At 33.7% G+C, this 20,131-nt stretch overlaps 1 protein-coding gene across 2 annotated transcripts in view; it reads left to right on the forward strand.

Moving 5' to 3' along the window:
• Nucleotides 1-3,408: 3,408 nt before the first annotated feature.
• Nucleotides 3,409-20,131, forward strand: part of LOC140048115 (uncharacterized) — a 35,450-nt gene continuing 18,727 nt past the window's right edge. Inside the window, exon 1 of one of the 2 annotated variants that reach the window (XM_072093140.1) lies at nucleotides 3,409-3,505. The gene's annotated coding sequence lies outside the window, so the exon portion shown is untranslated. Of the gene's footprint in view, nucleotides 3,506-6,601; nucleotides 6,686-20,131 lie in introns of those variants that run through there. The other variant, XM_072093139.1, reaches the window with a different exon arrangement.

Below are 20,131 nucleotides of genomic sequence, written 5' to 3' on the forward strand. Positions count from 1 at the left end.
CTCCAAATACAAATGATATGCCTATCATAATAAGTAGTGATATGAGTAGTGATAGTGACATCATTATTAGTAGCAGCAGTGATAGTGATAGTAGTAGTAGTAGTAGTAGTAGTAGTAGTAGTAGTAGTAGTAGTAGTAGCAGCAGCAGCAGCACTATGCCCAATAGCAGTAGTAGCAGTAGTGGTGACAGTGCTAGTAGTAGTGTTAGTAGCAACAGCAGTGGCAGTAGCAGCATAGGAGAAAAGTCTAGTAGTAGGCCTAATAGTAGCACTGTTGTAGTAATAGGAAATGGTGATGTTTTGATTCATTTTCCAGGTAGTGTTGATAACAATTCTAACGACATTTCAAATGAAAATGTTGAACTTGAATCTAATAAAGAATACTTTAATTCATTAATTAATCGTGAAAAAATATCTGAAAATCCATGGGCACATTTTGAATCACAATCAGTCAAAGATCATATGGTAGAATTTTTATGTAATATTCGATCTGAACTCATACGTTATGAATACATAATCGATTATGATATAGTTCATCGTAGCCTAACAATTATAGAAAATGTACTAATCTGTGATAACACAGCATTTAAACTTGGAGATCTCGAAGAATTGGCAATTGCATCATTTTGCCTTGCATTGAAATGTGCTGAACGATACCAATCAAAACACATCATTCCTTATGCATGTGACCGCCTCCGGAATCTTGGCTTTTTTAATCCTAAAAAAATTGTCCAAATAGAATTAAAAATATTACAGATAGTAAACTTTAATATCAATCGTGTCACTTGTCTTGATTTTATTCACATTTATTGCGATATTGCTATCAGTAAAGCTACAACCAACAACAACAAACGTAGAATAGAAAGAGTGAGACACGAATCTGTCAAATATTTGATTACAAATAAAATATCACTTACAACAGTAAAGCCATCCGCAATAGCTTACTTAATAATTAACGCAATTCTTGAGAAATTTGAATTACAAGACTCATTCTATTTTGAGAATAATGACGATAGTTCTTAAACAAATTAAGTAACCATTTACGTTAAGACAAAACAATTTAAGGGATTAGATCTAGAATAAAGTTATAGGAATAAGACGATTAAATTGATTAAAGAAAAGCTAAACTAAATAGATTGTCTAAGATGTGCAATATCTAAGTACTAAGGTAATAAATATATAAAATAAGGTTTTAAAAATGTAGATTACTGCAGCACTTGTACTTAAGAAAAACAAAGTAAGATAGGTGATGTGAATTAAAAACAATATTGCTATTGTAACATAATAATGAAAAAAGAGCTCTAAGGAGGATATTAATAATACCAATAATAAATTTAAAATAGATTGTTGATAATAATGATTAAAATAAGTAATTTGTTTCAGTAATATTCCCGTTATTAAGTTAATGTAAGTTGTTAGTTAGTAAGCAATAAAAAAACAAGGAGGAAAAAACAAAAACAACTTTATTTAATTAGTTTTCAAAACATTTTTTATGATATTTAGTTGATATAAGTTTTTAGTTAGTAAGAAATAATATAAAAAAAAATATTGTATTTATTAAAATATTTTCCCTTATTAATTTGGTATATAATAGGTTTTAGGCCTATATCATTGTATAGTAAATAATTAAAATAAGTAATTTGTTCAATAATCTTAACTTATGTAAGTTAATATAAGTTTTAGCTCGATAAGAAATAAAAAAAAAAAAAAAACAAAAAAAAAAACAAAATAAAAAAAAAAACATCCCAGTCTGAAGACGGAGATGCTACCTCATCGTGGTAGACTGGTGTCAACATCATTGGTAACCAAACTGGTACCAAGATGGCTAACAGCATCACGCATCTTGTACCATAGTACAATCGCACACTATACCACACATTTGTGCTGTCACGGATGTAAGCCACTTATTGATTGTGAAAATATCAAAAATAATTTAATATATAAAAAGTACGTATTATATATTATTGGAAGGATTGCATGACAAAAACAATAAATTAATGTGATATAAAGCTCAGGGGTACAGGAATTATAAGTAAGTTTAAGTAAGATTTAATTCGTCACTATGACGAATTATAGGTTATGTGCATTGATTTAAATAAAGATAGACCTAATTGAGAATCTTTAATTATATATAATATTATATTATTGGATCTTGCTAACGCAAATACAATAGCCGGTATCACAATCCGATCAAAGATCCCTCTGTGTATAATATCATAAACCACATTGTTACATAGTAATAAAGACATACGTGACTTTTATCTAAATTTAATTATAAATCATGAGTATGCACTAAGAAATAACATTGAACAAATAATACGGATAATAAAAAAAAATCTTATTAAGTTTCGTTTCCCAAGGTGAGACTCGATCTCGGTACCTTGAGTGCTGATATATTTCCTTCGTGTATTTACTATGCAGTAACCACTTCGGTGCAGATACAGTAGATTATTGCATACCGCAATGAATTTTCACGCTGCTGCTCTAGCCCGCTACGTCACACGAGATGACTCATTCATTAGATGAAATCAAGCAGCAGTATAGTACTACACTTTGACATTTTTGTTAAAATGGAAACTCGACTATAATTTATAGGTACCACCTGTTGAATCCAAAAACCGGCTGGGAAAAGAGTCTAATGACAAATCCCAAAGCATTTTTTGTATTTATGAGTCCCATGATGTTACTATAATTCACTGTCAGATAATCATTGAATTATTATCAAAACAGTCCATTGAAGTTTTTGTTTGTAATAGGATACTTTAAGTATCTAGGCGTGATGAAGTGACCCCCAGACTTGACCTTAGCCAATAACAATAAGCGAGCAGCGTTTTTTGTAAGAAATATTCTTGTTTACTATGAGGACATCTTTAAAGATTAAAAAAAATATGACGCACTGTCAAAGTATATACTTTTAACTATTTTAAAGAATAAAGTTAATATTAAGTTTATTATTTCGGCCCAAGAAAATGTCATAGTTTGTTTGATTGTCGAAATTAATTTTTTTAATTGAATATGCACAATTAATGATGAGTTAATCAACTTTTGTTCTCTTAATTTCATAATAAATCATACATATGATGTATTTTTTTAAATGTTAAGCGCGCGTACGGATGCGTTATATGCGCTACACCCGTAATTGTATTGCCATATGATGAAAAATGACTTGAAATGTATAAGTACCAAATTTTGTTTAATTGTGATTCATGCTTATAAAGATATGATTACAAACGTGATTTCGTTAAATCGTGCGTAGACCGCGTAATCAAATTAAGTTCATCTTGAAGATAAAACAGATTTTCAGGTTATTGTTTGTGTTATTAAGATAATGTCATGGTACACGATATGCTAGTTCTTTTCTGTGTTGGTAGCCTGCTGTTCGGTATTTGCGATTTGCATATTTCCCCTGTGCAAGTGTTTCTCTTCATTTTGTGGAATGGCGTGTGATGAATGATTTGGCCAGGACGGGCGTGGTTTTTCTTAAGAGTTTTACTTGTTTCAGAATTGTAAGTAATGTGCTTTGACTACTTTTAGTGATTCTAAATTCAGAAATAATACTACCACAGTACAATACCATGATTGTTTGTTATAGTGGCACTCGTAGTATACTGGCCTACATAATGCTGTGCACAGGCCTACCTTTACACGTCAATATTTTATAATAGCACGAATTTTATGTAATACACGTAACCAATTATGAATGTTTAGAGTCAACGTGTTATGTATAACCACTTCATTGGTCCTGTTTCTTCACCGTGTATCGTTCTATGTACTCTGCCATTCCCGACATGGTATTAGGGAACCCGGGAAGACAACAATTATGTCCCATGGTCTCTAAATGGATATGATGGTTACACTCTGTGGGTCCGCATTATCATTGATGGATTTATTCATGGTTTAACGATTCACAAGATATTATGCTTAACATCGTAATTTGCCAATTTTATAGCTGTCAAACTAGAAAGTAATTATTTATTATTATTTCCAACGTCGATATCTACGGGTCATTTTAGACATACAGCGTAAATAATAAAACGATTTAATTTATTTATTTATAAGATATCTAATCATTATCATTATTATTTACAAAGTAAAAATATATAAAATTCATAGGCCTAATCATATATTTAAAATACTGAGGACCTAAGTATGAGACAGAAAAAAAAACATGACGAAAACGATGTTGTCTTATTCGTTAATGTGTGCTTTTATTCTGGATTGAACGTCATTCGATATCGTATTCAATAATTACTTGATCCAAATTCAAACCCATTCTTGATTCAAATTAAATTCTTAAACGAATTTAGATTTCATTATTTGCCAATTATTTAGGGTGGTTTTCCGAATGTGGTGTCAACGCTGAAACACTCACATATCATAGTGAACATTGAAGCTTAAAGGGTAGCTCCGGTTTTACAATGTTTTTTAATTATAGGATATAAACATTTGCCACAACATTGATAGTAACCCTACTTATTTTCCGATACCGTTGAAGCATGGAGGTACATTTTTACCTCCATGGTTGAAGCAGATACATGTAATTTTAATTGTATGACATTTTCTGTAAAGTTGACAAGACTGCACATCGATGTAGGCCTACGCGAAACACTTTCTTGGAATGCGTTCCAATGTAACTTTATTGTATGTATCGAGTCTTTTTGGCGTGTCGGTCAGGAGCTCCCCAAACTATTGTTATAGTCCAATGAGCTAGATCTCTCACCAAAGCAGTCCGATTAGGCCTGAAAATCAGCAAAATTCCATCTCATGACTATAAAAAGAGCGCCCTCTCAAATTATATAAAAAAGTGAACCACGTTTCCGCGTGGGAATCGTATTAAAATAAATCATTACAGATTAAATTGAAAATTTGAGCAATAAAATTGTGTTACATAAGAATGGTAATACAGTTATTACTTACATACAAAATACATTTTGATCAGGTAGTGTATACAATTCATTCGTTTCGCCCAGGGGAGTTAAAATTATCCAACTCTGACACGCAATGCACATACTTGTATGATCTTTTACACAGCGGTATTAATTAAAAGAGGAAGTGCAATATTGAACTGTTCAGCATTTTTAATGCGTTTGATCCAAAAGATTGCCAACCTACATTTACAACGTGTTTCGAATGATGCTAGCCTATGTATTATAAGTATCCTATGAACAAGAGCAGAATTCACTTTACTTATCCACATTTCAGAATTTAGGTTTATTTATATAGAAAGGTTGAGAATATTATAAAATATGTTTTTTGGGGTTTCAGCAGTAACAATAAAGGACATTACTATTCCTATATGGTTGAAAGTAGTAATATCGTTGAATAAAAGGCATTTTCGCGTCAGCGTAATATTGGCAAATAAGAAGTAATTTTGTTGACAATTTTCCAATGTTTAAAATTGAGAAAAAGATTAAGATGAACATAATATAATATTTTAATACAGATACAGTAGAATCTTTCCTTTGGTATACCCATATTCAGGGGACATCTATAATAAGGGGAACTCTCCTGTGGAGGTCAATATATGGTTTAAACATTGAGAGAGGTATACAATTAATACCTCAATGGTTTAAACACGGTAACTCCCTCTCTAGAGGACACTCTATTAAGGGGACATTCTTTTGAGTTCTGAGTGTTCCCCCTTAATAGGATTTGTACTGTATATCTTATTTTCTAATTTGCTAAAATTGTGATTTCTAGAAAACAAGTTATTATGATAGTCCCCGTAGCCAATCGAACATAATAAATAATGTCCTCAACTTAGTTCATAATATTTTATTCCCCCGCCATATTTTATATAATTGTAGAACCGCAGGAAAAAAAAAGCTGTTTTTCAATTATCCAATTATCGTTATGACGTGACTGCACCGTTTAATAGTGCTGCGATAAAATAGTTTCATTTACCAAAGTTAAGAAATATTGTGCTATAAATTAAAGTTAATAGGAAACAGCGTGATAAATTGCCGGCCATTAACAGCTATAAGTACAAGTATAGATAGATGATTCTATTAACAAAGTCATGTAGGGCTGGCATTTTCTGCTTTTAATATAAGCTGGTTGATCGCCCACTTACGTTAACATTAAGAAAATGTCAAATGAAAGAAGGCGATTTCTATTTTGTTTATTATTATCCGACCAAATTTAGTTTGACTCGCGCTGTTAAGTTAGGCTTAAAATATACCGCGTCAATCATCCAAGGTGACCAGTAGCGATGCCAGGATTTATATTTCATTTCAGTGTTAACCATCCAATCCCATCGCTGTGTTTCGGTGGGATGAAATGTAATCGTCTGATAAATCGCGGAAGGCTACTAGTTTAATAATTCAGGCTCGTGCGTTTACACACGTTGAGGTTTCGTTTCTCAGGTATTGAATGAACGCGTTGCAGTGACAATCTTTTATCAATTAACAGGTTCATTGGATATTTAACCGTTTCTGTGTATATGACAAGCGTGTATGCGACCTATATACGTGCAGTGAGAACGCATACAATAGTCTGATATCAGTTTTTTACATCTGGCAATTTTGTCGTCAATGTAGACCTACATCTGTATCAAAGACAATTGATCAAATTGGTATTTATATTTGCTGAATTCCGACGGTATCGAACCAACATAGTTGTGTTGGTGTTACAAAAATCATTGTATCTTTGGATATTTTGAAATCTAGGTGTACCGCATATAACACGTAAGTTGACAAATTAATTTTGTTTTATTTTCCAGTACTCTCGATATACGTAAAATATTTCCATGTAGGCTACTGTACGACGGTTAGCGTTATACAATACCATTTGTTTTGTTTTATATTTATACAAGAGTTCGAGACTCACTCGATAAAATTGTTCTGAAGGACTATATAACCCATAGGTTCAGTTACACGAAATGACTATGTGCACTCCTACCGTATAGTACGTCTTTCGAGTATGGGACCATAAGAGAGTGCCTTAATCGGTTAATTATGCACAACATGTGAATGTGAGAAATAGGTCCTGGTTGAATCAGAAATTAATTTTGTGGAGTAGGCCCTAATTTAATCGTCACAGTATTCCACTTGAAGAAATCACTCTCACTTTGTCTGAAATGCTTGTCAAAGCTACTCTTCTTCTTCTTAAATAAACTAACTAGAGAAACAACAAGGCCGTACATGGCTGCAATCGCGTGCTCAAATTTGAGTTAGTGTTTGCCGACCGACCGACCGACCAACCAACCAACCGACCGTAATAGTGAGCTTTACTAAAAATAGGAACAATGATTTCCAACCTCCTTCCACACTCCCTCAAGTAAATTGTACTTTGATGCATTCTTAGCAAACTATACTTCCATCACTTGCAGTTATAAATCGGTTTTTATTATGTTCTTACTCTCTCTTTAAATCGTCACTCAACTAACTATTCTATTCTAACTAATCTATAATTTTAAATAACTCCTATAGTATTGAGTTAAATGCATATGTTTCTATTAAACACGAATAGAAAGTAGTACTTCTGCAACATTTGTCATTATTTTTGTGTCTCTAGAATACATGGTTTACGAGTTCTGAGGAATCAAACATTATCTGAGGTCACAGGTCACATTTCCATACCAAATTTCATGCTTCTAACCAAATTTGAAGTATCGGCCCTTTTTTTTTAGAGCTAAGGAAACCCACTAACTTTCTCTTTTTTGTCTGTAATCCTTTCCACTCCAATTGGTGGTATACCGTCTTTACTCAATAGGCCTACTACCAATTTATAATGCATTTATCATTTCTGTAGAAACTATAACATATCCGATAATCTATCACTGATTTCAGGTACATTTACCACAGAGATAAATGGTTAACATTTTTAAAATCCTTTAATTCTCTCAATTCTGTGTTTTTATTTGAAAAATAACCGTTTCTTTACTAATTATTTTATTTATTCATTATTTAGTTTATGACTCATTACCATGGCCCTAATGGTATTTTTTTAGCATATTTAAAATCTTGGTTATCTGGACTTCCTCTTTATTGAAATGCCTGTCTCCATCTAACAAATCCTTACTCCTTTAATCGATTCCACTTCCATTGTCTGTTCTCAATACTGCAAAAATATTATTCTTGGAAAAAATGCGTGTGACGAATTTTAATTCAAGTTAAAACCTTTTAAAATATTATAAATCAATGTATGAAAACAATTAAATAATCTTTCTGTTGTAATGATACTTAAGGTCAGTGATTAAAAAAATACATTTATTACCCAGAAGGCACCAGTATACCGAGATGTTCTAACCAAGCGATGTCGTGACATTTAGGCCTATGTTAAAAATCATCGTTAAGCACACCTTCTTGAAAATGAGCACCAACCCTTGATTAGCTAACCGAATATCGTTACTTCATTTACTTATAATTTGCACAGATCATACTATGAATTCCGTGATACAGAATCACCCGTGAAACACAAAGGATACTTAACTCTTTCCTGCTTTAACCTAACCCTTCATGAGACAGATGTGAAACACACTGTATTACAGAATTTACATACGAGACTGGAGAATATGTCCATGTGGACAGAGAATCGGGTGTCTGAAATTACCCTCTGATTAATGATTCGAATCATGGAATGATTGATTACATTATTTTTATAGGCCTATGTTAACATTCTTGTACAATCCCCTTTAACGTGTGATGGTAATATTTAAAAACTCCATTGAGCATTGCATCAGTTTTATGTATCCATAATGTGATGATCAAGGCAACGAAACAAAATTTTAAAATAATATATTATACGGCATTGCCTTTAAAGTCACACAATTATTGTTTGATATTAGATACACCAGAAGTACCTATCGATAACACAAACATCTCTGGAGGAGGTATCTACCTGGGCTTTATCAATCAGTAAGCCTACTCACGTGTTACGTAGGCCTATCACGCTCGAAGATAGATATGTAATCTGAAGAGCTTGCTGATGATATGATTGATGGCTGGAATTATTTTGTGCAACGTATAAAAGAAGCATAGTAATGAGGCTCTGTAATACATCCCATAAACGTGGTGATAGCCTAATACCTGTCTTTAGTAGTTAGTATGCCTAATGCAACGCATAAGAAATGTGCAGAAATGCCGAATATAGTAGGCCTAATCTATTCGATTACCAATACAAAATATAAGCCTAATGATACTCTCTTCGCATCTATAATATATATTTAATGTAAATTAAATTATTTATATATTTCTTTGCATTATTGTACAATATAATGTTATACAATATAATGTGCATTTAATGATCGAAAACCGTATGTAATATTATGTACCGATCATGCTTTCTTCACGCACAAATTATACAAGTTCAAAAATCATTACTATAAGATCAATACGATACGCGAGTCTCATTTATTACAGATGTTTGAGAACTTATACTTTTCTTTATTACAAACATATTGCTATTACTAGACTGTATTTTGGTGGTTTCATTAATTTAACTCGTAGTTTTGATTATGATATTAACTGCCAATTTGATTATTGGTTTAGCTTGTTGTGGGCCTAAATCGTGACAAAATAGTAGAAATTTTATTGTGACAGAATAATATTCTGTCCTGTTTGAATTCTAGTAGTAGAACCCTACTGATTTTGTGTTAAAACAAGGACATATTATACCTTTACTCTGTATGACGTTTTCGATTTATTATTATTGTGGTGAGATTTCGTTTCGTGACGTTATACGTAAATCAACCAAATAGAATATTGATAACTTATACGCATGCGCAGATAATCATTTGTTACTTTAAAAACTTAAAATATATTGTTTTCTTTTATAATAGTCATTTAAAACGCATTATTATGAAGAAATTACCATCGTCCTGTCAGTATAACAAACACGCATTTTATTATACTTAATTTTATCAGGCCTATAGTACTATGCGCTGTTGTTGCATCGCCGTTAAATTAATAATACGCATTCCAATTTAATTGCTTTCTGTTTAAATAACTAATCAAAATGAGAGTGTACCTTTAATGAATATATTTACATCGTGGAGATTCAAAGTAGATACAAACATTAGTTTGAGTATACCCTTTTCTGTCAAATAATCTAATTTTTCAAATCATACAAAAAAGAAAAGAAATCTGTGTTTGACGTCAATGTTAGATTACACATTAAATATATATACTTGATTAATACTGGCGCCCATATTTTGAAAGGAAATTGACAAATGCGTTTATTTAAGCTTGGTTTCCACTAGGACATGAACATGATGCAAGCGTGTTGACCAATCACAAGCGACAGTTCGAATAATCCATCACTTGTGATTGGTCAACTTACTTACGTTACTTGTGTTGCGTCTCTAGTAGTGGGAACCAATCATTACATGTAGGCATATGCGGAATAAAACTACCTCATGCTTCTTAAGCTTAGTTCCCACTAGAACGTCATTTATGAGACTGTCTTTTCAAATATTCAACAATAAAATAACGTCAAGGTGGGAATCAGTTCATAAACAATCACAGTGTTTTTTCTTCTTTTTACTAATGTAATTCTTTGTTTAATCTTGTGTGAACCTTATGCTATTAACTGTAGTCGCCATTTGCTTGAGTACTTTTAGTAATTTTATTGCGGTCACGACCGACGCATTTATTTTATCTGTTACGTTTAATGTTTTCTTTCATCATTCTGAAACTACAATATATCATTCCGTTATTGATTAATGTTATAACAAACTGACGTGAATTGCATAGGTAGATCCCTAATGAAAACCTTTCAGCTTTCTAAAGTTTTTGAAAACAGAACTGGAGGTGGTGCTCAAACGGTTTGCCATACGTAAAAACTGAACTAGAAGTGGTGCTCAATCAGTTTTCCATACGTAAAAACGAACTAGAGGTGATGCTCAAACGGTTTGCCATACGTAAAAACAGAACTGGAGGTGGTGCTCAAACGGTTTGCCATACATAAACACAGAACTGGAGGTGGTGCTCAAACGGTTTGCCACACGTAAAAACAGAACTGGAGCTGGTGCTCAACGGTTTGTCATATGTAAAAATAGAACTGGATATGGTGCTCAAACGGTTTGCCATACGTAAAAACAGAACTAGAGGTGGTACTCAAACGGTTTGCCATACGTAAAAATTAAACTAAACGGTTTGCCATACGTAAAAAATGAACTAGAGGTGGTGCTCAATCAGTTTTCCATACGTAAAAACGAACTAGAAGTGATGCTCAAATGGTTTGCCATACGTAAAAACAGAACTGGAGGTGGTGCTCAAACGGTTTGCCATACGTAAAAACAGAACTAGAGGTGGTGCTCAAACGGTTTGCCATACGTAAAAACTGAACTAGAGGTGGTGCTTAATCAGTTTTCCATACGTAAAAACGAACTAGAGGTGGTGCTCAAACGGTTTTCCATACATAAAAACAGAATTAGAGGTGGTGCTCAAACGTTTTGCCACACGTAAAAACAGAACTAACTATAGGTGGTGCTCAAACGGTTTGCCATACGTAAAAACAGAACTAGAGGTGGTGCTCAACGGTTTGCCATACATAAAAACAGAACTAGAGGTGGTGCTCAAACGGTTTGCCATACGTAAAAACAGAACTAGAGGTGCTGCTAAACAGTTTGCCATACGCAAAAACAGAACTAGAGGTGGTGCTTAAATGGTTTGCCATATGTAAAAACAGAACTGGAGGTGGTTCTCAACGGTTTGCCATACGTAAAAACAGAACTAGAGGTGGTGCTCAAACGGTTTGCCATACGCATAAAGTGGCGATGGTGCTCAAAAGGTTTGCCATACGTAAAAACTTGGAGGAGATACAAAACGGGTTTGCCATTCGAAGAACTGGTGTTGGTGGTGATTTTTTGCATACGTATAACTTGGGAGGTAGTCGTAAACCGGTTTGCCATGCGTAACAATTTATGGTGATCAAACGCTTTGCCACACCTAAAATATTGGAGGCGATGATCAAAAAGGGTTTGCCAAAAAAATACACAAACATGTTGAGAGCCCGTGTACGTTTAATGATATAGATTTAAACCATACGTTTTATTCGTATTGGACTGCAACATGTTACCGGTGAAATTATAGCGAATCGATAAACTAACCATTACACATTGTATTATTTACAATTTTACTATCATTCCATAGAAAATGCTTCTAAAGTTGATGTTGGTTCAATACATAGCAGGTGCACGATTTATAAGTATTCGTTTTAAGTGCCACCGGCTATGTTCATGTATTAAAGCAACGTGATTTTATTTTATCTATTTATATGGTAGTACCACTAATGGTTAACTCTCAAGAAAATTAGATTAGAACCTTGTTATGTGTAAATCGCAGCAGGAAAGCCATAGATAGAAACCCGCGCTTGTGTGTGGAACAGTGAAAAACATCAGGAAAAGAAATGACGCATTCGGTACATTCTTTATATCATTATTATAAGATCACGCCGTATTTATTCGAATAAACGCCTTGCTTTGAATAAAACGCCTCCCTCGAATATTTTTATATATCTGGGGGAATTTATTTGATTACTACATATTACACGTTACACCCAAAAAAAAAAAAAAAACGCCTCCCTTGAATAAAAGTCTCCTGAACAATAAACACCCCGGGCGTTTATTCGAATACCGTAAATCTTCTAATAGTAACCAACACTCTAATATTAACCATCGGGGTTAATATTAATTAGAGTCACAAAAACTTATGATGCAGCCGTATTTTGAGAATGGGGGAGGATTGAGTGTTTTTGAGTTAATATTATTCGTACTGTTTTATTATTTTGCTATGATTTGCTGACCGGAAAAGTTGGGGGTGGGTTACTATTTCCATGCGCCTAATTTAAGATTAGTAATAGTAACCCACTACTCTAATAGTAACCCATTACTCCAATAGTAACCCACTACTCTAATAGTAACCCACTACTCTAATAGTAACCCACTACTCTAATAGTAACCCACTACTCTAGTAGTAACCCCCCTTCTAATAGTAACCCACTACTCTAATAGTAACCCACTACTCTAATAGTAACCCACTACTCTAATAGTAACGCACTACTCTAATAGTAACCCACTACTATAGTAGTAACCCCCCTTCTAATAGTAACCCACTACTCTAATAGTAACCCACTACTCTAATAGTAACGCACTACTCTAATAGTAACCCACTACTCTAATAGTAACCCACTACTCTAGTAGTAAACCCACTACTCTAGTAGTAATCCCCCTTCTAATAGTAACCCACTACTCTAATAGTAAACCACTACTCTAATAGTAACCCCCCCCCCTCTAATAGTAACCCAACTTCTAATAGTAACCCACTACTCTAATAGTAACCCACTACTCTAATAGTAACCCACTACTCTAATAGTAAACCCCTTCTAATAGTAACCCACTACTCTAATAGTAACCCCCCTTCTAATAGTAACCCACTACTCTAATAGTAGCCCACCTTCTAATAGTAACCCACTACTCTAATAGTAAACCACTACTCTAATAGTAACCCACTACTCTAATAGTAACCCACTACTCTAATAGTAACCCACTACTCTAATAGTAAACCACTACTCTAATAGTAACCCCCTTCTAATAGTAACCCACTACTCTAATAGTACCCCCCCCCCTTCTAATAGTAACCCACTACTCTAATAGTAACCCACTACTCTAATAGTAACCCACTACTCTAATAGTAACCCCCTTCTAATAGTAACCCACCTTCTAATAGTAACCCACTACTCTAATAGTAAACCACTACTCTAATAGTAAACCACTACTCTAATAGTAACCCCCCTTCTAATAGTAACCCACCTTCTAATAGTAACCCACTACTCTAATAGTAACCCCCTACTCTAATAGTAACCCACTATTCTAATGGTAACCCCCCTTCTAATAGTAACCCACCTTCTAATAGTAACCCACCCTAAAGAATAATAACCCAGGGTTACAATTAGTAGATTTACGGTATAAATGGTATGTGATTCTGCGGATAACCTATTGTCTCGGATACGCATCCCCATGTCTCGTATTGGTTGGCAAAATGCTAGCAGATTACTCTGCAGTCACACAGAAATCGACCCAAAACACTTTACTTTAACTCCCAATAATAGTAATTGATAATAAATTTCAGCAGATATGTTTCATCTATAATTTGCTATAAATAAATATTAGTATTACTGTAAATCTACCTCTTCACCTTCGGATTAGAACCCTTTTAAGTTATCATTAATCACAGTAATCACAATTACTTATATTTATAATAGGGATTTCGAGTTGCGACGACCGAAGACAAAGCTTCTTAATTATTGTAAGCATGCAAAAATATTGAGAAGTGTGTTCTCACTCCTCACTTCGACACAGGTTTGGTGGTGTTTCTTGTCCAGGCGACGGCCTATACGACACATCAATTGAACTGACTTAGGTCGTCGGGTCTCCGTCGGTCGTCGGGCCTCAGTCGTCGCAAATTGAAAGCTTCCTACTAATACTAAAGACTGGTTTGCAACACCGCACCGAATAATCGGTCTCGTTAAAAAACCCCATAATTTTCGCTGAATTCAAGGTATAAAATGTATCTAAAAAAGCAGTTGCTGTATATCCAAAGACATGATGCATTGTAGAAATATATTGACAACCCTTAACAATCATGACATTTAAATATACTTTTATATATTGACTTGTTTACGCATTATCCCTGTATTTTCGCATTCATCGTTTCCTAATTAAAGCTGCGACAACTTCATTTTAAATTAAGTTGACATGCTGCGCACTTCTAGATTAAGTTCACTGATTAATGATCCTCTACTGTTATTTATTCTTCAATGTTTTCCTCATTTGATTGCTTCGAATCCAAGCTGTCAAATTTTCTATTTTAGTTGTTTTGTGGGTGTTTTTAATTGTGTATTAAACGTGTATTGCCTGTCCACTCTAATACTCTAACATATTCAACAAAGTTTTTAAATCAAGTTATTACTATTACAGGTCCTATTTCGAACATAGTAGAATGATTCGGTACCGGTTCCTCACAACACTAAATCGTGGTTCCCACGAGCGACGCAACGTAACGCAACGCTACGACGTATTAACTCAAAGTGCTGTATTGCATTTAATCACAAGTGGGAACCGACGACGCAATAGTGCTGCAAACATCGCAGGTTTGATTTCACGCAGGCGGGGGCAAACACAATTAAGGATAGGCCATTTTCTTACGTCGCGTAGGTTGCGCTACATTGCGTCGCTAGTGGGAACCAAGCTTAACGTAGTTAATTTTCTCATCAGTCTTCCTCATTTCATCACTGTTTTCTAGTTCCCTGATATGTACGTATTAGGCGTATGTCTCTTCCTTGCATGTTTCATTTGTTTGTCTGAATCTTCCTTCTTCTCGATATTGATCTATTTAGGTTGAGATTGTAAGCATTTTTCTAAAAAAAATTACAGTTTTCTTCGTTTTACAGCTCTATCAATGCAACGCATATTCATTTTATGAATATTTGAGGATTTCGACTTACCGATTTCTTACAAGAATAATGAAAAGCGAAAACAGAATGTTAATTTGTATATATAAATATTCGTTGATGGATTCAAACATGTACTACAAATGGAGAGAGGCATTATATACCAATAGATACAAGTTTTGGTCCTCTCTCCTTTATCTTTTTTTTGTGTAATGTATTATACCATATGGACAATTGTCTGAAATAAAAGTTGAATTGAATTGAATTGAATTAATTAGCAAATCTGTGCCTTATATCTACAGTACTTTGTCGTTGTTCAACAGAATCATATAAACTACTATCATAATTTATGAGCCATAAATGCAATGGTATTTCCACCGTAAGAATTAGGTTATCAGGAAAAAATTTAGACGGAATGTTGAAATTATTGCTCAAGAAATGCTCTATTGATTTCTATTGTTTGTTGTTATATGAAAATACAAAAATATTTGTCCATTTAATTTTCTCTTTAGCTTCAGCTCACCCCAGTTTTTATAATGTCTTCCTGCTTGAGCAATCAGACGTACATCTTCTTCCTGCATTGAGCAGCAACCACATCTTAGCCGCATTGAGAAAACTCTTCCATTTTGAGCAACAAAACTTCACACGCACAATACATTGATAAGAATTTGTCGGCGTTTTGTGTAAATGGTCATAATAAGTATAACAAACATGAACTTTAATTGGTTTACTGTATAAATATTTTGGTCTTCGATTTAATTTGTCTTATATTTTGCTTTTTCATATTTGTTGATATACTGTTATGAATCTGAACCAATGCTTTTGCTTTGAAAGCGCCAGACAGAATAAATAAACTCTCACTTTGTCCTTATTTGGTGTTTTTAGTAATCGATGGCTGTTCAGTTCAATCTGTAGCTTCAAAATGTTAATAATCACATCACATAGTGAACACGCATGTCTAACACCAATGTTTATAAAATATTCAATACATCTATACAGCTCCAGTTGTATTTTCAATATATATGCATTATGATTGTTACATACGTACATTTATAGGTCGAGTATGCATAAACCAATTAGGTTTTATCGTTATTCATTAAATCCTTATATAATTTTAAAGGTCGTGACTATATCCAACCGCTCTGCGTACAGCATGTCACAGTATTTAAACTGCTGGTGATCTGAATGTTGGGTGATAAAAGAGCAGAGACTTTTAGTATTTAAAAAAGATATAAGGCGGTCGAAAGCTAAGGTCAGATATTTCGGAAAATGCATTGATACATGCAATGTTACGTTTGTCATGCATGTACGTTGACATTATCATCATTATCATTACAAATCTCTTGTAGCTTTAATGGATCACAATCCATGTTAGAGAATTATGTCAAGAGACGATTGTCTGCTGTATGTAAATGACGTTCTATGTCTTCAAAATTATCGTTTTCATGTTTATGGTTGCATTTCATTAATTAGTAAACGTTTTTGCGACAATGTGGCTCATCCTTCCTTGAAGCCATACTCTCATTTGTAGAAAGAAACCGGGATACCTCGTATGCTTATATACCAGAGTAGCAAGACTAGGCATTAATCCAAACTCACTAATGATAAAAACTGAATACGTTTTTACTGCGTTTTTCAAATTTGTAACTATGTATGATAATATACCTATATTTCTACATGTTTTCTTTTTTTTTTATCGACGCTCTCTTTATTAACTAACTTACAGAATACGCTAATTTTCGGTCATGTATTTCGGTTTTCATAGACACCAAAAAATGTCTTGTATAATTCCACCAAGATAAAGAATTCATGTTACGTCACTGTGTCAATCGTACAAAACTCTGCCTTAACTTGTAGTATACAGTACCGAGAACCTGGTGCCCTTTAGTCAATAGTATAACTTACATATAAGGCTTTTACAAGTGCCACCGACGGTTTTTTAATTATAAATATTTGAATGTGACCAACAAGTACCCTGATTTTAACCTGACTAAAAAGTAGCCTCAAACAGCCTCAACTACCAGCCGCTTCATCAATTATTATAGTATGTAGGCCTAATCGAAATTTTAAAACACATTTCTATGTAAATTTCAGACGTACAATAACGTTGTTTAAATAGAATTGTTGAAATTTAGTGTGGTGTCTACTGTTGTCTGTACATTGTTTTATATAGTGCCATTGTCTGCTTATGGCGCCAAACAAATTTGAGCTGAAACTAGATAAAAGTCCAATGCACTCATTATGTTGAAAAGCTAAGCACAAATTTTAGAAACTATTGTACATATTGTACAGTCATAGATAGAATATGAGGCATTGTTTATGTTTATCTTATAAAAAAGTACATTAGAAAATGTGATTTCCGTGATTAGTAACCCATGCTCGGTATTGTATCTATAAGTTGTACAGTATAGTATAATAGGCACATTTTGTGATACAGTGTAAATTTATCGCATGTAAGCCTTATCCAGCCTTAAATAATACAGGCATCACATGTGATATGTATGCTTCACTGTATTTCAGAATTCAATGGAGATACAGTAGGCCTACATATAATATGTTACAATATTCTGAATTGTGGAATTCTAAAATTTGTTACAGTTAATAGGGATGCGCAGAAGCTTATGTCTTCTTGTAATCTTTATTCTACACAATCTGAGAGAATTTCAATAAAAATTAATTAACTTCTATTATTGACATATAGGCTATCCTTGGTAGTGAAGGTGAATCTTGTGTTGATTATCAGTGTTATGTCCATTATTTACACAGAAACAAACATTTCTTGTCATTGTTTATGCTATAATGAGAAGTAGCAGATTTGCCTTTGGCAGAATCTATTGTGGAAACCTATCCAAATCAATAGCGTAGGTGTTTGGATATGTTTACGATTAAAGCTCCTGTATCATGTATCTTTAATTTATCGTTGTGAAAAAACAACTTAGGTAAGTTTTAATTCAAATATGTTTGAAAGAAGACAAGTGAAAACATCCTAGCAAGCGCGTCCAAAAAATGTTAATTTGGTGGATTACGCGCGTGTAAACGTTGGGTTGAACATGAAGATGTACTCAAGGACTTCTTATTTCGATTCATATCACGCGCTGTTTACCATTTGATTTGTATAATTATAGTAACAGCTGTCATTTTGTCAGATTGAACACTAATCTATTAATTCCCCTTAAATGTTTTCCAGAAAACGTATCCAGGTGATGATTCTAACTGCCATTCATTTTTGCTGCCATCTTTGCTTCTTGTTACATTGATCCCTTATATTACTCATCCCTTACTCGTCCCTTACTCGTCCCTTACTCGTCCCTTGTTTGTTGCATCTGTCGTCAAATAATCGCATATTCTGGTATGCAGAGTTTCCTGTCTTATAATGCCATGGAGAAATGATTATTCTATTCATCCGGTTGACATGTTTTTTTTTGTTTAAACAAAACACCACTATTTTAGTTTCCGATTCTTGCAAACGTTATGTTACAGACTTGCAAAAGTGCACATGCTCACTGCGCAATTGGCAACGCAATAACTAATGTCAACAGCAATTGTCCAATATTTTGAGCATTATCTTACAATTTAACGTGAACCGGGAACAAAGTGCTATCGTAAATTACAATCAACAGCGTTAGGTTCAATTTGTTACTTAGCGTAGGACGGACCGCGATTTTTTTTTTCGTACATAAGTTGGGGACCCCTTCATGAAACGTCACAAAATAAACATGAATAATTCATCAGTTAAATTTTCTTGTTCCGTGTGCACCCAAGCGTATAGCAACAAGAAGTGATTACACAATACATTACAACTGCGACACGATTCTAGGCCTATCTCCGCTGTGGTTGCGGCGTGCGATTTCATAGAAGAATAGCGTCGTTTTGTGTGGATTGTCGAAATAATCAGCCTTTGGTTTATGGTGTTTTTAATATAATTTATTAATAAAAAATTACGTGTTAAAATTATAGTTTCTATTAATACTATTAGGCCTAATTATTAGTCTCTAAACCCATTTCTATTCTACTAGTAGTAGTAGCTGTGTGGTGTGTGTGACGTGTGTGTGTTAGGTATGACACAGTCCCAGTAATAAGTCAGCAAAATTAAATTAAACAATAAACATTACACAAAAATACATTTTTTATTCTCGTGAGTCTAATCTTCCCATCTCATGTGTTCATATTATACGCGCATTTTTAAAGTTCCTTTGAGTACATGCATATTGTTTGATAATAAAATAGCAGAATTAAAAAATTACAGTACACAAATTATATACATTTTTTATTCTTGTGGGTCTAAGCTTTCTTTGGGCTATGTCCAATTAACTACAGTACTTAGTTTAATATCTTGCCTAGCTGTCGATTAGCCTCGACACATTTTGCATAGTGGTGTGTGTGTGTGAAGATTAAGAAGAGTGCGGGAAGGCAATCACGTGAATTGACCTAGAATCCTAGGCCTACTGTAGAAAGAATTGTATCGCAGTTTAGTTGTGCGTGTAATCACTTCTTGTTGCTATACGCTTGGGTGCACACGGAACAACAAATTTAACTGATGAATTATTCATGTTTATTTTGTGACGTTTCATGAGGGGTCCTCAACTTATGTACGAAAAAAAAAATCGCGGACGGACCATATTCTACTTGCTAATTTTAGTTCTGAAATTAGTTTGTTTGTGTTATCAATTTCCTTTCTTTTATCAATGGATATCATTTAGAACAAGACAACCTGCCTTAGGTTGGAATGGCGAGTTTCA

The sequence above is a fragment of the Antedon mediterranea genome, chromosome 4 (assembly GCF_964355755.1).
Source record: "Antedon mediterranea chromosome 4, ecAntMedi1.1, whole genome shotgun sequence".
Classification (NCBI taxonomy): Eukaryota; Metazoa; Echinodermata; class Crinoidea; order Comatulida; family Antedonidae; genus Antedon; species Antedon mediterranea.